We start from the raw sequence: 17,932 nt of genomic DNA on the forward strand, positions 1-17,932 counted from the left end.
GGATGCCTGATACGTCTCCAACGTATCTATAATTTTTGATTGCTCCATGCTATATTATCTACTGTTTTGGACTATATTGGGCTTTATTTTCCACTTTTATATTATTTTTGGGACTAACCTATTAACCGGAGGCCCAGCTCAGAATTGCTATTTTTTGCCTATTTCAGTGTTTCGGATAAACGGAATATCAAACGGAGTCCAAACGGTATAAAATCTTCGGGAACGTGATTTTCTCACCGAACGTGATCCGGGAGACTTGGACCCTGCTCCAAGGAACAAAAGAGGCGGTCACGAGGGTGGGGGGCGCCCCCTGCCTCGTGGGCCCCTCGTTGCTCCTCCGGCGTACTTCTTCCTCCTATATATACACACGTACCCCCAAACGATCAGAATAGGAGCCAAAAACCTAATTCCACCGCCACAACTTTCTGTATCCACGAGATCCCATCTTGGGGCCTGTTCTGGAGCTCCGCCGGAAGAGGGCCGTCATCACGGAGGGCTTCTACATCATCCTAGCCCCTCCGCTGAAGTGTGAGTAGTTTACCTCAGACCTTCGGGTCCATAGTTAGTAGCTAGATGGCTTCTTCTCTCTCTTTGAATCTCAATACAAAGTTCTCCCCCTCTCTTGTGGAGATCTATTCGATGTAATCTTATTTTTGCGGTGTGTTTGTTGAGACCGATGAACTGTGGGTTTATGATCAAGTCTATCTATGAATAATATTTGAATCTTCTCTGAATTCTTTTGTGTATGATTGGTTATCTTTGCAAGTCTCTTCGAATTATCCGTTTGGTTTGGCCAACTAGATTGGTAGTTCTTGCCATGGGAGAAGTGCTTAGCTTTGGGTTCGATCTTGCGGTGTCCTTACCCAGTGACAGAAGGGGCAGCAAGACACGTATTGTATCGTTGCCATCGAGGATAACAAGATGGGGTTTATTTCATATTGCATGAATTTATCTCTCTACATCATGTCATCTTGCTTAAAGTGTTACTCTGTTTTTAACTTAATACTCTAGATGCATTCTGGATAGCGGTCGATGAGTGGAGTAATAGTAGTAGATGCAGAATCGTTTTGATCTACTTGTCACGGACGTGATGCCTATATACATGATCATGCCTAGATATTCTCATAACTATGCTCAATTCTGTCAATTGCTCAACAGTAATTTGTTCACCCACTGTAGAATACTTATGCTCTTGAGAGAAGCCACTAGTGAAACCTATGGCCCCCGGGTCTATTCTCATCATATCAATCTCCATCACTTTAATCTTGCTTTGCTTTTATTTTTTACTTTGCATCTTTATACCAAAAATACCAAAAATATTATATCTATCAGATCTCACTCTCGTAAGTGACCGTGAAGGGATTGACATCCCCTAATCGCGTTGGTTGTGAGTAGCTATAGTTTTGTGCAGGTACGAGGGACTTGAGCGTGGCCTCCTACTGGATTGATACCTTGGTTCTCAAAAACTGAGGGAAATACTTACGCTACTCTGCTGCATTATCCCTTCCTCTTCGGGGAAAACCAACGCAAGCTCAAGACGTAGCACCCCTCGACCTAAGACGAAGGTTGTCAAGAGACCTGCCAAGAGGAAGGCAACTGAACCCGTCGGTTTAGATCCTGATGACGACCTTGATGAACCGGACGTAGAGGTACAACTTGATTCTCTTGGTTCATTTTTCATTCACCTCATTGACAATGATATTTATCAGGATGACGCTGAGGGCAGCCAAGCTGACGACGTAGAGGTAATTATCCTTTCCTCCGGTTCAGACCCTCTGCCAACACAAAAAATCCATCAAGCAGTCTGGAAAGTAAGATTTTCTCACCCCCTAGCTCACTTGGACCCAAACTTTCTTTTGAAGAAGCAGCAACACGAAGCTCGCCGCACAACCCGACATAGCGGCCAAGTAGTTACTTCAACCGGTCTACCAAATACGCCAGTTCGGAAGCGCCGATCTGAGGTCTCAAATACTTCCAATACTTCTTACCCCAAGGTGGGTTATTTCCGACAGCCTCTTAATCCATCCGATTCAAATTATCAGGAACACCACCTTCATCATCCGACGAGTCAACTGCCACACAGCTTCCGCCCCTCAAGACCGTCCCCGGGTAAATGCCTTAAGCTTTCTCTTTTTGTCGCTTTATACTTATGTGCTATACTGATATATATATATATATATATATATATATATATATATATATATATATATATATATATATCTTTCTCTTTCAGAGCCAAGGCCAGACCCAGCAAGAAGGGTCGTGTAGATAAACCGTCTGACGCCCATGTGATTGTTGAACAGGAGACAATTCTAGAACCGGAGAGAGCAAATGCTGACGCCACACTTGATGACCTGCCACCCTCAGATCATGTCTTTACTGAACAAGTAGAAGTTGATACAACAGTTTAGGCTGATAAACCGACAAGTCCAGTCCGTACTAATGATGGACCGTCTAGTCCGGTTAAAGCTACTGATATTCTGCCAACTCCAGTGAAGGTTGCTGGTGACAAGGAAGATGATGTTATCATTACTGGCGTTGGCCACACCTCCCCTGGCCATCCTGTTGTATTATCAAAACATAGCGCCAAGGAGGAACGTTCTGCCATGGAAAAAGGCAAATGGAGCACTGATTTATCAAGCTATGCCCACCCCAATGCCCAGGAACTCAATTCTGGTTTTTTAAACCGCATGTACACAAACCGTGACTATGAAGCCAGTTTAGTGAACCCGATGAAGGAGCGTTATGAGGTAATTGCCTAACCTTTTCTCTCTTAAGTCCAATTGTAAGTACCGATTCTAGTAGCCCCAAGGGCCGATTTATGATGGCAATCGAAAAACGGGACTTAGTAATTTCTCAACTCTGCATACTTATCCTCCAAGGGTCGGTTGATCCTGTAAAAATGAACTGGTACTTTTAGCATTGTAATCCTGTAACTTTGGCGTGTGTAGTCCCCAAGGGACGGTTTATCTTTCCAAGGTGAACCGGGACTTTAACTATTGTTACTTTCAGCAGATGTACATTAGCCCCCAAGTGCCAAGAATAATGCTTGCATTACACTTGGGACTTGAAATAATTTTCTAGAATGAAGCGAGTAGGCATTAGCCCCCAAGTGCAAAGTGCATAACTTGTTATGTGCTTGGTACTTCAAATACATACAACCCACTAATGATATGTCTTTCCTTTATAGGCTGAGCTGAGAAAAAAGGATGCCCAAACCGCTGATCTTCAAGAAAACATTAAATCTCAGCAAGCGGAGGCTTCTAAAGCCAAGGAGGAACTGACCAATGTCTTAGCAGCCATGGAGAAGCTGAAGGAAACCTTTAAGAAGGAACGAGCAGATTGGGACATAGAGAAGGTCGCTTTAGCAAAGAGGGCCGAAGACGCAGAAGCAGCCCTTAAACCGGTGGTCGAAGAACTTACCGGTTTAAAGCGGCAAATAAACGCTATGACCTCTGTTGTATTTGGTAAGTATCCTCATCTGATGTTTTCCAAGTCATTTTATCTTATAAGTTACCGGTTTACTGATGCTTGCAATGTCACAGGGACCCCCATTACCCATCTGGGCTCTGACATGCTGATGAAGCTGAAGGCTGCCTATACATTGATAGAGCAGTTATATTCCGGAGCCCAACGGGCTATTTGCACCGCTGCTCATAACAGGCCTCCTCCAACTTTAATAAAAGAAACTATTGAAAAGTTGTCAATCTTGCGTGCCTGGTTGGATGAACTTAAAAAATCAGCTGCAAGGTCAGGCGCGCTGACTGCGCTAATTCGGGCCAAGGCATGGATTCCTGGTCTTGAACCGTCAGATATTGGCAAAGGCTATCCCGGCGTGAAGGAAGACAGTTCAGAATTTAACAATGATGATCTCCGAAGGCTTACACAGGAAATGCAACCCATAGCGAGCAAATTGGTGGAAGAAACATATATGTCTCATTATCAGCCGGTTTACGATGCTGATCAGAAAAGATATCCTACGCCAACACATGACGTAGAAGATCTTGTTCCGCCAATTCGTAAGCACACTTATGCCCCTGATATTGATCCTTCGAACCTTATAAGTGAAGAAGTCGTGTTCCAAGCCTTAACTGGAATCGATTGGGAAACCATTGATTTCCAGCCACTGGGTAGGGAAGAGGAGGATGCATTGACTCAAGATGACCCTCAATCTTCAAGTCGTCCTGGCGATGAATCCTAAACCGGAGGCCGGTTTAGCCTGTCGCAGCCTGCCATTCTTACGAAAACAATTATTCTGTGTGGGCATTTAAAGCGCCTTGTAATAGGCTAGTTCAAACACTTGTCTGTTATGCCATCGAGCATACTTGTTTTTCTTGATACTGATAACTCGCCATGCTTTTGGGATTTATTATATGCATAATCCGCAGTGGCTGTATTTTAACCTGTTCCTGCATACAAGAGATTGAAAGTGTCCTGGCGGTTTACCGCTGGACGGGTCATGATGCCCAAATATATAGCCTAGGTGTAGAGCCAAGGCTGTTATTTTAAAAACAACCAGATATAAAGTAGATAATACCTGTTACCTTGTTGTTTGACCAACGGTTGTTATAATAAGGGTGATAACACCAATCTGGAGTATTGATGACTCCTTCCAGGTTTGCCGGTTTACGATAAAACCGTACCGGGTTATGATAAACACTGGTTTTATCCATATAATACTGGTGACTTGTAGTCAAAACCAGACCGGAGCAATAAACGCCGGATTATAGCTGATCATGTACTGACAACTTAGCATTGTAAGCCACGCCGGGTTGTAATAAACTCCGGTTTATCAGAAAATATTTATGAATCTTATCAAAAAGAGGAAAAACTTTGCAAAAAACACAAGAAGAATATGCAAGGCTTTTCATGGGCTGCCAGGCCCTAAATCGAGGTTTTTCATGGGCTGCCAGGCCACTCAGTTAAACCATTTTTCAAAGCCTTTTAAGATGGACCACAATCTTTAACCAATCATCATTTTAACTTTGACAAGTTCAGGGTCTATGAGATTGACTTGTCAAACGTTCGACGGGTCATACCAGGTTTACCTGGACGGAGTGGCTTACTTAAAGAGGCAGGATAACCCGGGGTTTTAGGTGAATACACCTGGCTTCCAAGCCTGGCTTGATAGCCTATTGCAAGGGTGCAGACTCTTTGTTCTTTGAGAGGCAAAGAGCCCCCAAGCAACATTTGAGCTGTGCTCTGTGGGTGCCTATATTTGAGTTGTGCTGGTGCAACACTCTCTTTGGCCCCACATAATTTCCTTTTGGCCTTAAGCCTATCAAGAGGTGTAGCTATTGTGCGAATACAACCAAGCCCCATAGTGATTTCCCTTTGGCTTTAAGCCGATCAAGAGGTGTAGCTAAGGTTCGGATACGACCAAGCCCCCTAGTGATTTCCCTTTATATGTGTGGTTTTATAAGCCGGATCAGCAGAACTCCGCTTTATGAACAGAAGCCCCCATGTAAACACACATGATGTAAAAACAACAGAGACCCCGCTTTAGCTGAGGCTCCGGTTTATTATATTGATCATAATATATACATTGTCATAATTATGTACATAAAAAGAGCCTATGGCTCAAGTATAGTAAGGCTGAAGATGAGCTATATTCCACGGCCGCTGGGTCTCCTCCTCCGATTTACGCGAGTCTTTGTGCTCTCGAACATCGATAAGGTAGTATGATCCATTGTGCAAATTTTTGCTGACCACAAAAGGCCCTTCCCAAGCTGGGGACAACTTATGCATATCAGTCTGATCCTGGAAGAGCCGGAGCACCAGATCACCTTCTTGAAAAGTTCTGGTTTTAACCCGGTGGCCGTGATAACGTCGCAGATCTTGTTGATAAATCACCGAACGTGCCGCCGCAAGATCACGCTCCTCATCTAACAGGTCCAGTGAGTCCTGACGTGTTTTCTCATTATCAGCTTCAACATAAGCCGCCACACGGGGCGAGTCATGACGGATGTCACTAGGGAGAACTCCCTCTGCTCCGTAAACCATGAAGAAAGGCGTGTAACCCGTATATCTGTTCGGTGTGGTGTTGATACTCCATAACACGGAAGGTAACTCCTCTACCCAACAACCCGGCATCCGCTTTAAAGGAACCATAAGTCGGGGTTTGATACCTATCAAAATTTCTTGATTGGCCCTCTCTGCGTGACCATTAGATTGGGGGTGAGCCACCGATGACACGTCAAGCCGGATATGCTCACGTTGACAAAATTCTTCCATAGCACCCTTGGACAGATTAGTACCATTATCAGTTATAATGTTGTGTGGAAAACCAAACCGGAATATCACCTTTTTGATGAATTAAACCACCGTGGCCGCATCACACTTACTGACTGGCTCTGCCTCTACCCACTTGGTAAACTTATCAATCGCCACCAACAGCTGGGTCATCTTGTCCTTGGAACTCTTAAAAGGTCCAACCATATCTAGCCCCCAAGTTGCAAACGGCCAAGTGATTGGAATCATGCTTATTCTTGAGCCGGAACATGAGCGCGGCGTGCAAACTTCTGACAACCGTCACACCTCTTTACCAAATCCTCAGCATCAGCATGAGCCGTCAACCAATAGAAGCCATGACGAAAGGCCTTAGCCACCAAGGATTTTGAACAGGCGTGGTGACCACAATCTCCTTCGTGGATCTCACGCAAAATCTCACAACCTTCTTGAGGGGACACACAACACTGGAATGCTCCTGTGATGCTGCAATGATGTAGCTCCCCATTGACAATGGTCATTGACTTGGATCACTGGATTATCTGTTGGGCCAAGGTTTCATCGTCTGGTAACTCGCCCCGGTTCATGTATGCCAGGTATGGGACCATCCAATCCGGAATAACATGAAGAGCCGCCACCAATTGAGCCTCTGGGTCAGGCACAGCCAAATCCTCCTCCGTAGGTATCTTGACTGGCAGATTATGCAGCACATCTAGAAAGGTATTGGGTGGCACCGATTTACGTTGAGAGCCTAAGCGACTTAAAGCATCGGCCGCTTCATTCTTTCGCCGGTCTATATGGTCAACTTGATAACCCTTGAAATGACCAGCCACTGTATCCACCTCTCGTCTATATGCCGCCATGAGTGGATCCTTGGAATCCCAAGTGCCAGATACCTGTTGAGCCACCAGGTCCGAGTCACCAAAGCACTTAACCCGGCATAAATTCATTTCCTTAGCCATCCGAAGACCATGGAGCAAGGCCTCATACTCAGCTGCATTGTTAGTACAAGGGAACATTAAACGGAGAACATAACAAAACTTATCACCTCATGGGGAAGTTAATATTACTCCAGCCCCCGAGCCCTCCAATTGTCTGGACCCATCAAAATGAATAGTCTAATAAGTGTTGTCTGGCTTTTCCTCCGGTGCTTGCAGCTCTGTCCAATCATTGATGAAGTCCACAAGTGCTTGGGATTTGATTGCTGTGCGAGGCATATACTTTAACCCGTGAGGTCCAAGCTCAATAGCCCATTTAGCAATCCGGCCAGTTGCTTCTCTGTTTTGGATGATATCTCCCAAGGGGGCTGAACTAACCATAGTGATAGGATGACCCTGAAAATAATGCTTGAGCTTCCGGCTTGCCATGAAAACCCCTAAAAATAATGTGGGTATCTCTGTTTGGACTCAATAAGCACCTCACTGATATAATAAACCGGCCGTTGAACCAGATACTCTTTGCCGGCCTCCTTGCGCTCTACCACAATTGCCACACTAACAACACGGGCATTAGTAGCCACATATAACAGTAAGGGCTCTTTATCAACCGGAGCCGCAAGTACATGTGGCTTGGCTAACTGTCTCTTTAAGTCCTCAAATGCTTTATCGACAACATCATTCCAGATGAAGTCATTTGTCTTCTTGAGCATCTGATACAAAGGGATAGCCTTCTCCCCAAGGCGACTGATAAACCGGCTTAAGGTTGCAATCCGGCCCACCAAACGTTGAACATCGTTGATACACGCCAGTTTAGCCAGAGATGTGATAGCTGTGATCTTCTCCGGGTTAGCTTCAATGCCCCTGTTAGACACCAGAAAACCCAAAAGCTTGCCTGCCGGTACACCAAAGACACATTTGGCGGGATTAAGCATCATCTTATAAACCCGGAGGTTATCAAAAGTTTCCTTCAAGTCACCTATCAATGTTTCCTCCTTTCTGGACTTAACCACAATATCATCCACATATGCATGAACATTGAGCCCAATCTGTTTATGCAGGCAATTCTGGACACAGTGCTGATAAGTTGCTTGGGCACTCTTGAGCCCAAAAGGCATAGATACATAGCAGAAGGCTCCAAAAGGATTTATGAAAGCTGTCTTCTCCTGGTCCTTAACTGCCATTTTGATCTGATGATAACTAGAATAAGCATCCAAAAAACTCAAACGGTCACAACTTGCCGTAGCATCAATAATTTGATCGATAGGAGGGAGAGCAAAGGGGTCAGCTGGATAGGCCTTGTTCAAGTCTGTGTAATCCACACACATACGCCAAGTACCGTTTTTCTCAAGTACTAGCACCGGATTAGCTAGCCACTCAGGGTGAAAGACCTCCACAATAAACCCTGCTGCCAAGAGCCGGGCTACCTCCTCACCAATAGCTTTACGCCTCTCTTCGTTGAAGCGGCGGAGAAACTGCCTGACCGGTTTAAACTTAGGATCTATATTAAGAGTGTGCTCGGCGAGTTCCCTCGGTACACCTGGCATGTCAGAAGGCTTCCATGCAAAGATGTCCCGGTTCTCACGGATGATCCAAGTTAGCACTGATGCTGAACTGCTTGGACGAATCGCCAGGAACAAAGTCAACCAGCTTAGTCTCCTTAGCCGATTTAAATTTCAGCGCTGGATCATGCTCTGTAGTTGGCTTTTTCAGAGAAGTCATATCTGCCGGATCGACATTGTCTTTATAAAACTTCAGCTCCTCTGTGGCACAAACCGACTTAGCATAAGCTGCATCACCCTCTTCACATTCCAAAGCAATCTTCCGGCTCCCATGTACTATGATGGTCCCCTTATGACCCGACATGTTGAGCTGCAGATAAACATAACAAGGCCTTGCCATGAACTTAGCATAAGCCGGCCGTCTGGATAGGGCATGATATGGACTCTTGATTTTCACCACCTCAGAAGTCAACACCTCTGATCTTGAATCATGATCATCTCCAAAAGCAACTTCCAGAGCTATCTTGCCAACTAGGTATGCCGATTTACCAGGCACCACACCATGAAACATGGTGTTCGACGGTTTAAGATTCTTATCTGTCAACCCCATGCGATGAAAGGTTTCATAGTAAAGGATATTGATACTACTTCCTCCATCCATAAGCACCTTGGTAAACTTATACCTCCAACCTGAGGTGCCACTACCAAGGCCAGATGACCCGGATTGTCAACCCGGGGCGGATGATCCTCTTGACTCCACAAGATGGGCTGTTCAGACCAGCGCAGATAACGAGGTATTGCCGGTTCAACAGAGTTCACGGCCCTTTTATGAAGCTTCTAATTGCGCTTACATAAGCTAGTGGTGAAGACATGGCACTGCCCACTATTCAACTGCTTTGGATTGCTCTGGTAACCCGATTGCTGCTGCTGTTGATTCCCCTGATGGTTGTAACCTCCCTGGTTGCCCTGGCTGCTCTGATTGCCATGTCCGGTTTGGTTGCCTTGGAATCCTGAACCAGAGCTGCCACGTCCATAACCCGGCCCATGGAAACCGCCTCCTGAACTGCTGGGCGGTCCGTTGTCGTATTGAAAGAGATTAGAATTTTTGAACTCCCGCATAATGAAGCAATCCTTCCAAAGATGTGTAGCTGGCCTCTCCTTTGATCCGTGCTTCGGGCAAGGCTGATTTAATAGGCGCTCCAGATTGGGGCCTGACCCTCCACCCCACTAGGGCGGTTTACCCTTGCGCCGCTGACCGTTATCCTGGGTGTTGGTGTTAGCCACAAAGTCCAAGCTATTATCTGTCTTGCGTTTACCATTGTTCCCATGACTTACTGGGTTATGCTGCTGCCCCTTGGTGCTGCAGCTCTTCTTTCCCTTCCCTGTCTTGTCATCATCAGACTCGGGGTCCTTGGTACTATCAGAGTTGGCATACTTCACCAGAGCCGCCATAAGTGTTCACATGTCATTACAATGGCGTTTGAGCCGTCCCAACTTCAGCTTTAAAGGTGCAAACCGGCAATTGCCTTCCAATGTTAAAACGACTGTATCAACATTGATGCGGTCTGATGAATGCAAAATCTCCGAAACCCGGCGCACCCAGCGGGCTATTGATTCTCCTTCCTCCTAGGCACAAGCAGCTAAATCCACGTTTGACATGGGTTGCTTGCACGTATCCTTGAAATTCTAGATGAACCGGGCCCTTAACTCGGCCCACGACCCAATGGAGTTGGTCGGCAGGTTTTTCAACCATGTGCGAGCAGTTCCCTCCAACATCATGGTAAAGTATTTGGCACACGCCGCCTCGTCCACATCCAGCATCTCCATTGCCATCTCATAGCTTTCCACCCATGACTCGGGGGATAAATCGGCGGTGTAATTCGGCACCTTGCGCAGGCCTTTGAAATCCTTGGGTAACCATACGTTGCGCAAAGATGGGACAAGAAATGGTACTCCCAAAGAACTAGAGGGAACCCCTGGTTCCACCGACGTTGTTGGACGAACCGGAGTGAACTGACAAACCGGAGTGAGTTGACGAACTGGAGCTTCGTGCTGCACCGCTAACTCGGCTTCTCGATGTGCCCTAGTGCGATCCACTACATCCTGAGCATTGCCACCGCCACCCGCTGGGTTATGGCCACGAGGCGGATTACGATTCCATGCACTACTTGATACGGCCGGTTCATCGATATGCCTGTTGTAGCTCCGGCTCGGGCGGGGAGTAGAATGAATCCTTTCGCGGCCATATGAATAAGCCTGCTGCTGAGTTAAGGCCGTCTGAAGGAGCTCCCTAGCCCGTCGTGTTTCAACTGCTACTGGGACTCGCCATCAATCGGGAGAGCTGCCAATCGTGAAGCGGCGGCAACGATGTTATCCAACGGGTTAGAGTAATGACCCGGAGGTGTTGAGACGTGTCGTGATGGGACATCATTCTGATGAGGCTGAGGCGGTGGATCCATCGCACATGGCTGAACCGGTGCCCCAGTCCCAGGTGCCTCGGCCCGGTTTACCACTGGCTGGTTGCTGGTGCCTGCTCCTGGTGTGTTAAAGAGATTTCTTGCCTCAAAAACCAGCAGGAGGTGCGACCGGTATCTTGTTCTCATGACATCATCTGACGCACTCTGATCTAGCACAAGCCGGTAGGCCTGAGCCTCTAACTCGGCCTGCTCTGTAGCCATCCTGGTGTTCTCTGCCGCCAGGTCCGCTTTGGCTTGAGTTATCTGATCCTTCACCTTTGCAATCTCCGCGTTGTGCTGATCCCGATTTGCCGTGTCCACCTCTGCTACCAGCAACGTTGCCAAAGCATCGAACAAATCGGACAAAACCTGAACCAAAGGCGGCGCAGAGCCCCCTGCTCCTACCGGTGTTGCTGCTGCTGAATCTGAAAGCATCGCTGCGACGGTAGAAGAATGCTGCGCTGATTGCGTACCGGCCATGAAGACCGCGACCTGACTCGGCGGATCAAGGGGGTCTGGAATACTGTCGCCATCGGAACCACCACTAATCCGGCCATCCTGCAGCTGATACAGTGACTCGGTCTCTCCAGTTGAAGACTCATCATCAGAGTAGACAACGGTTTCGCCACCAGATGCCGATCTATCCTCATATTTCGTTCCATGGATGACACCTACAAAGGCACGCCTTACAGCGGGCTGAACCTGGGCAGATCTTGCATGCTGAGCCGTCTCGATGATGTCGGTGCAGATGTCCGGCTCAGGGCCCGGTTCGCCAATCTTGCCGATGAAGACGTGAATTCCTCCAAAGGGGACCCGATACCCGTACTCAATTGAGCCGACCTCGGGGCTCCATCCTGCATCGTCGATGTAGATCTTGACGTGATGACTTTTAGTCATCCGGCCCACAACGTATCCCTTGAGTCCTTCGAAGTTGCCCTTCAAGAACTCGAAACCATCGTGCGATGGCCCCACGGTGGGTGCCAACTGTCGTGGTTTTGTCATGATAGATGTCCTTGTGAAAGGACTTAGTCGTGGAGCCATCGCTACGAGTTAGCTTAAAGGGGTTTAAAGCGGACAAAGGACGCAAGAGTTTTATACTGGTTCGACCCCTTACAATGAAGGTAAAAGCCTACTCCAGTTGTGATGGAATTACTAGGGTTTCGATGACCAGGGAGCGAATCCGGTTTGCCTGGCTCTCGAGTTGTTGTCTGTTGTCCCTAAACCGCCGCCGGGTCGCACCTTTATATACATAGGTTGACACCCGTCGGTTTACAGAGTCCCGGGGCCGGATCATAAACGTGTCCGGCTCGGTCTCTACTCCTATCTTACAATACAAGTTATATATCAATGTCGGTTTATGTCTACAGGCCTTAACCCGCCTTTGGGCCTTGGGCCTTCATAAAGCGCCTTCATCTTTGTCTTCATGGGCTTCAAATAAAATAATCATCATGGGGATAACCCGGCTTCTCCTAGCCGGTTTATGTCCAGTAGTAATATCGCCAACAGAACACGAGAGACCGAAAGGTCAAACATGAGTCGTATAGTTGATACAATCAACATGGAGATGTTCACCGTTGATGACTAGTCCGTCTCACGTGATGATCGGACACGGCCTAGTCGATTTAGATCATGTATCACTTGGATGACTAGAGGGATGTCTATCTGAGTGGGAGTTCATTAAATAATTTGATTAGATGAACTTAATTATCATGAACTTAGTCTAAAATGTCTTTACAATATGTCTTGTAGATCAAATGGCCCACGCTAATGTTGCCCTCAACTTCAACGCATTCCTAGAGAAAACCAAGCTGAAAGAAGATGGTAGCAACTATACGGATTGGGTCCGTAACTTGAGGATCATCCTCATAGTTGCCAAGAAAGCATATGTCCTTGAAGAACCACTCGATGACGCACCCATTTTCCCAGCAACTCAAGACATTATGAACGCCTGGCAGTCGCATAGTGATAATTACTCCCTGGTTCAGTGCGGCATGCTTTACAGCTTAGAACCAGGGCTCCAAAAGCATTTTGAGCAGCACAAAGCATATGATATATTCCAAGAGCTGAAAATGGTTTTCCAAGCTCATGCCCGGGTCGAGAGATATGAAGTCTCCAACAAGTTCTATAGTTGCAAGATGGAGGAAAACAGTTCTGTCAGCAAGCATATACTCAAAATGTCTGGGTTGCACAACCACTTGTCTCAGCTGGGAGTTAATCTTCCAGATGACTCGGTCATTGACAAGATCCTCTAGTCGCTTCCACCTAGCTACAAGAGCTTCGTGATGAACTACAATGTGCAAGGGATGGAGAAGTCCATTTCTGAGTTATATTCAATGCTGAAATCAGCGGAGGTGGAAATCAATAAGGAACATCAAGTGTTGATGGTGAATAAAACCACTAGTTTCAAGAAAGGCAAGGGTAAGAAGAACTTCAAGAAGGACGGCGAGGGAGTTGTCGCGCCCGGTAAATTAGTTGTCGGGAAGAATCCAAAGAATGGACCCAAGCCCGGGACTCAGTGCTTTTATTGTAAGGGAAATGGTCACTGGAAACGGAACTGCCCCATGTACTTAGCGGATAAGAAGGCCGTCAACGCCGAAGGTATATGTGAAATACATGTTATTGATGTGTACCTTACCAGCGCTCGTAGTAGCTCCTTGGTATTTGATACCAGTGCGGTTGCTCAGATTTGTAACTCAAAACAGGAGCCGCGGAATAAGCGAAGACTGGCGAAGGACGAGGTGATGATGCGCTTCAGGAAAGGTTCCAAGGTCGATGTGATCGCCGTCGGCACGCTCCCTCTACATCCACCTACGGGATTAGTTTTAAACCTCAATAATTGTTATTTAGTACAAGCTTTGAGCATGAACATTGTATCTGGGTCTCATTTAATGCGAGATGGCTACTCATTTAAATTTGAGAATAATGGTTGTTCTATTTATATGAGAGATATGTTTTATGGTCATGCCCCGCTGGTCAATGGTTTATTTTTGTTTAATGTCGAACTTGATGTTACACATATTCATAGTGTGAATGCCAAAAGATGTAAGGTTGGTAATGATAGTCCCACATACTTGTGGCACTGCCGCCTTGGTCACATTGGTGTCAAACGCATGAAGAAACTCCATGCAGATGGACTTTTGGAGTCTCTTGATTATGAATCATTTGACACGTGCGAACCATTCCTCATGGGAAAAATGACCAAGACTCCGTTCTCCGGAACAATGGAGCGAGCAACCAACTTATTGGAAATCATACATACTGACGTGTGCCGTCCAATGAGCGTTGAGGCTCGTGGTGGCTATCGTTATGTTCTCACCCTCACAGATGACTTAAGTAGATATGGGTATGTCTACTTAATGAAACACAAGTCTGTTTCCTTTTAAAACTTCAAGGAATTTCAGAGTGAGGTAGAGAGTCAACGTGACAGGAAAATAAAGTCCTTACGATCAGATCGTGGAGGAGAATACTTGAGTCACGAGTTTGGCACACACTTAAGGAAATGCGGAATTGTTTCACAACTCACGCCGCCTGGAACACCTCAACGAAATGGTGTGTCCGAACGTCATAATCGCACTCTATTGGATATGGTGCGATCTATGATGTCTCTTACCGATCTACCGCTATCATTTTGGGGTTATGCTTTAGAGACTGTCGCATTCACTTTAAATAGGGCTTCGTCGAAATCCGTTGAGACGACACCGTATGAATTATGGTTTGGAAAGAAACTTAAGCTGTCGTTTCTGAAAGTTTGGGGATGCAATGATTATGTCAAGAAACTTCAACCTGAAAAGCTCGAACCCAAGTCGGAAAAATGCGTCTTCATAGGATACCCTAAGGAAACTATCAGGTATACCTTCTACCTCAGATCCGAAGGCAAGATCTTTGTTGCCAAGAATGGATCCTTTCTAGAGAAAGAGTTTCTCTTAAAAGAAGTAAGTGGGAGGAAAGTAGAACTTGATGAGGTACTGCCTCTTGAACCGGAAAGTAGCACAGCTCAGGAAGATGTTTCTGTGGTGCCTGCACCGACTAGAGAGGAAGTTAATGATGATGATCATGAAACTTAGGATCAAGTTGCTACTGAACTTTGTAGGTCCATGAGGACACATTTAGCACCAGAGTGGTACGGCAACCCTGTCCTGGAAATCATGTTGTTAGACAACGGTGAACCTTCGAACTATGATGAAGCGATGGCGGGCCCGGATTCCAACAAATGTCTTGAAGCCATGAAATCCAAGATAGGATCCATGCATGAAAATGAAGTATGGACTTTGACAGACTTGCCCGATGATCGGCAAGCCATAGAAAATAAATGGATCTTTAAGAAGAAGACTGACGCAGATGGTAACGTGACCATCTATAAGGCTCGGCTTGTCGCTAAGGGTTGTCGACAAGTTCAAGGGGTTGACTACGATGAGACCTTCTCACCCGTAGCGAAGCTGAAGTCCGTCCGAATCATGTTAGCAATTGCCACATTCTATGATTATGAGATATGGCAAATGGACGTCAAAACGACATTCCTTAATGGTTTCCTTAAGGAAGAATTGTATATGATGCAACCGAAAGGTTTTGTCGATCCTAAGAATGCTGACAAGGTATGCAAGCTCCAGCGCTCAGTCTATGGGCTGGTGCAAGCATCTCGAAGTTGGAACATTCGCTTTGATGAGATGATCAAAGGGTTTGGGTTTATGTAGACTTATGGAGAAGCCTGTGTTTACAAGAAAGTGAGTGGGAGCTCTATAGCATTTCTCATATTATATGTGGATGACACACTATTGATGGGAAATGATATAGAGTTTTTGGAAAGCATAAAGGCCTACTTGAATAAGTGTTTTTTAATGAAGGACCTTCGAGAAGCTTCTTACATATTAGGCATCAAGATCTATAGAGATAGATCGAGACGCCTCATTGGTCTTTCACAAAGCACATACCTTGACAAGATATTGAAGAAGTTCAATATGGATCAGTCCAAGAAGGGGTTCTTGCCTGTATTGCAAGGTGTGAAATTGAGCATGACTCAATGCCCAACCTCGGCAGAAGATAAAAAAGATGAGTGTCATCCCCTATGCCTTAGCCATAGGGTCTATTATGTATGCCATGCCGTGTACCAGACCTGATGTGAACCTTGCCGTAAGTTTGGTAGGGAGGTACCAAAGTAATCCTGGCATGGAACACTAGACAGCGGTCAAGAATATCCTAAAGTACTTGAAAAGGACTAAGGATATGTTTCTCATTTATGGAGGAGATGAAGAGCTTGTCGTAAAGGGTTACATCGATGCTAGCTTCGACACAGATCTGTATGACTCCAAGTCACAAACCGGATACGTGTACATTTTGCATGGTGGGGCAGTCAGCTAGTGCAGTTGCAAGCAAAGTGTCGTGGCGGGATCTACATGTGAAGCGGAGTACATAGCAGCCTCGAAGGCAGCGCAGGAAGCAGTTGGGATGAAGGAGTTCATCACCGAGCTAGGAGTTATTCCCAATGCGTCGGGCCCAATGACTCTCTTCTATGACAACACTGGATCTATTTCCCTTGCCAAGGAGCCCAGGTTTCACAAGAAGACCAGGCATATCAAGCGTCGCTTCAACTCCATTCGTTAATATATTCAGGATGGAGACATAGATATTTGTAAAGTGCATACGGGTCTGAATGTCGTAGATCCGTTGACTAAACCTCTTCTGCGAGCAAAACATGATCAACACCAGAACTCTATGGGTGTTCGATTCATCATAATGTAACTAGATTATTGACACTAGTGCAAGTGGGAGACTGTTGGAAATATGCCCTAGAGGAAATAATAAAGTGGTTATTATTATATTTCCGTGTTCATGATAATTGTCTATTATTCATGCTATAATTGTATTAACCGGAAACCATAATACATGTGTGACTACATAGATCGTTATATGTCCCTATTAAGCCTCTAGTTGACTAGCCCGTTGATCAATAGATGGTCATGGTTTTCTGACCATGGACATTGGATGTCGTTGATAATGGGATCACATCATTGGGAGAATGATGTGATGGACAAGACCCAATCCTAAGCATAGCACAAGATCGTGTACTTCGTTTGCTAAAGCTTTTCTAATGTCAAGTATCATTTCCTTAGACCATGAGATTGTGCAACTCCCGGATACCGTAGGAATGCTTTGGGTGTACCAAAATGTCACAACATAACTGGGTGGCTATAAAGGTGCACTACAGGTATCTCTGAAAGTATCTGTTGGGTTAGCATGAATCGAGACTAGGATTTGTCACTCCGTATGACAAAGAGGTATCTCTGGGCCCACTAGGTAATGCATCATCATAACGAGCTCAATGTGATTAAGGAGTTAGCCACGGGATGATGCATTACAGAACGAGTAAAGAGACTTGCCGGTAACGAGATTGAACGAGGTATGGGGATACCGACGATCGAATCTCGGGCAAGTAACATACCGATTGACAAAGGGAATTGTATACAGGATTGGTTGAAACCCCGACATCATGGTTCATCCGATGAGATCATCATGGAACATGTGGGAGCCAACATGGGTATCCAGATCCTGCTGTTGGTTATTGGCCGAAGAGATGTCTCGGTCATGTCTGCATGCTTCCCGAACCCATAGAGTCTACACACTTAATATTCGGTGACGCTAGAGTTGTTATGGGAAATAGTATGTGGCGAAGGTTGTTCGGAGTTCCAGATGAGATCTCGGATGTCACGAGGAGTTTCGGAATGGTCCGGAGATGAAGATTTATATATGGGAAGTCCTTATTCGGTTGCTGGAAGTGTTTGGGGGTTACCGTGTGACGCCCCCGATTCAATTGTAC

Source organism: Triticum dicoccoides, chromosome 7A (genome assembly GCF_002162155.2).
Source record: "Triticum dicoccoides isolate Atlit2015 ecotype Zavitan chromosome 7A, WEW_v2.0, whole genome shotgun sequence".
Classification (NCBI taxonomy): Eukaryota; Viridiplantae; Streptophyta; class Magnoliopsida; order Poales; family Poaceae; genus Triticum; species Triticum dicoccoides.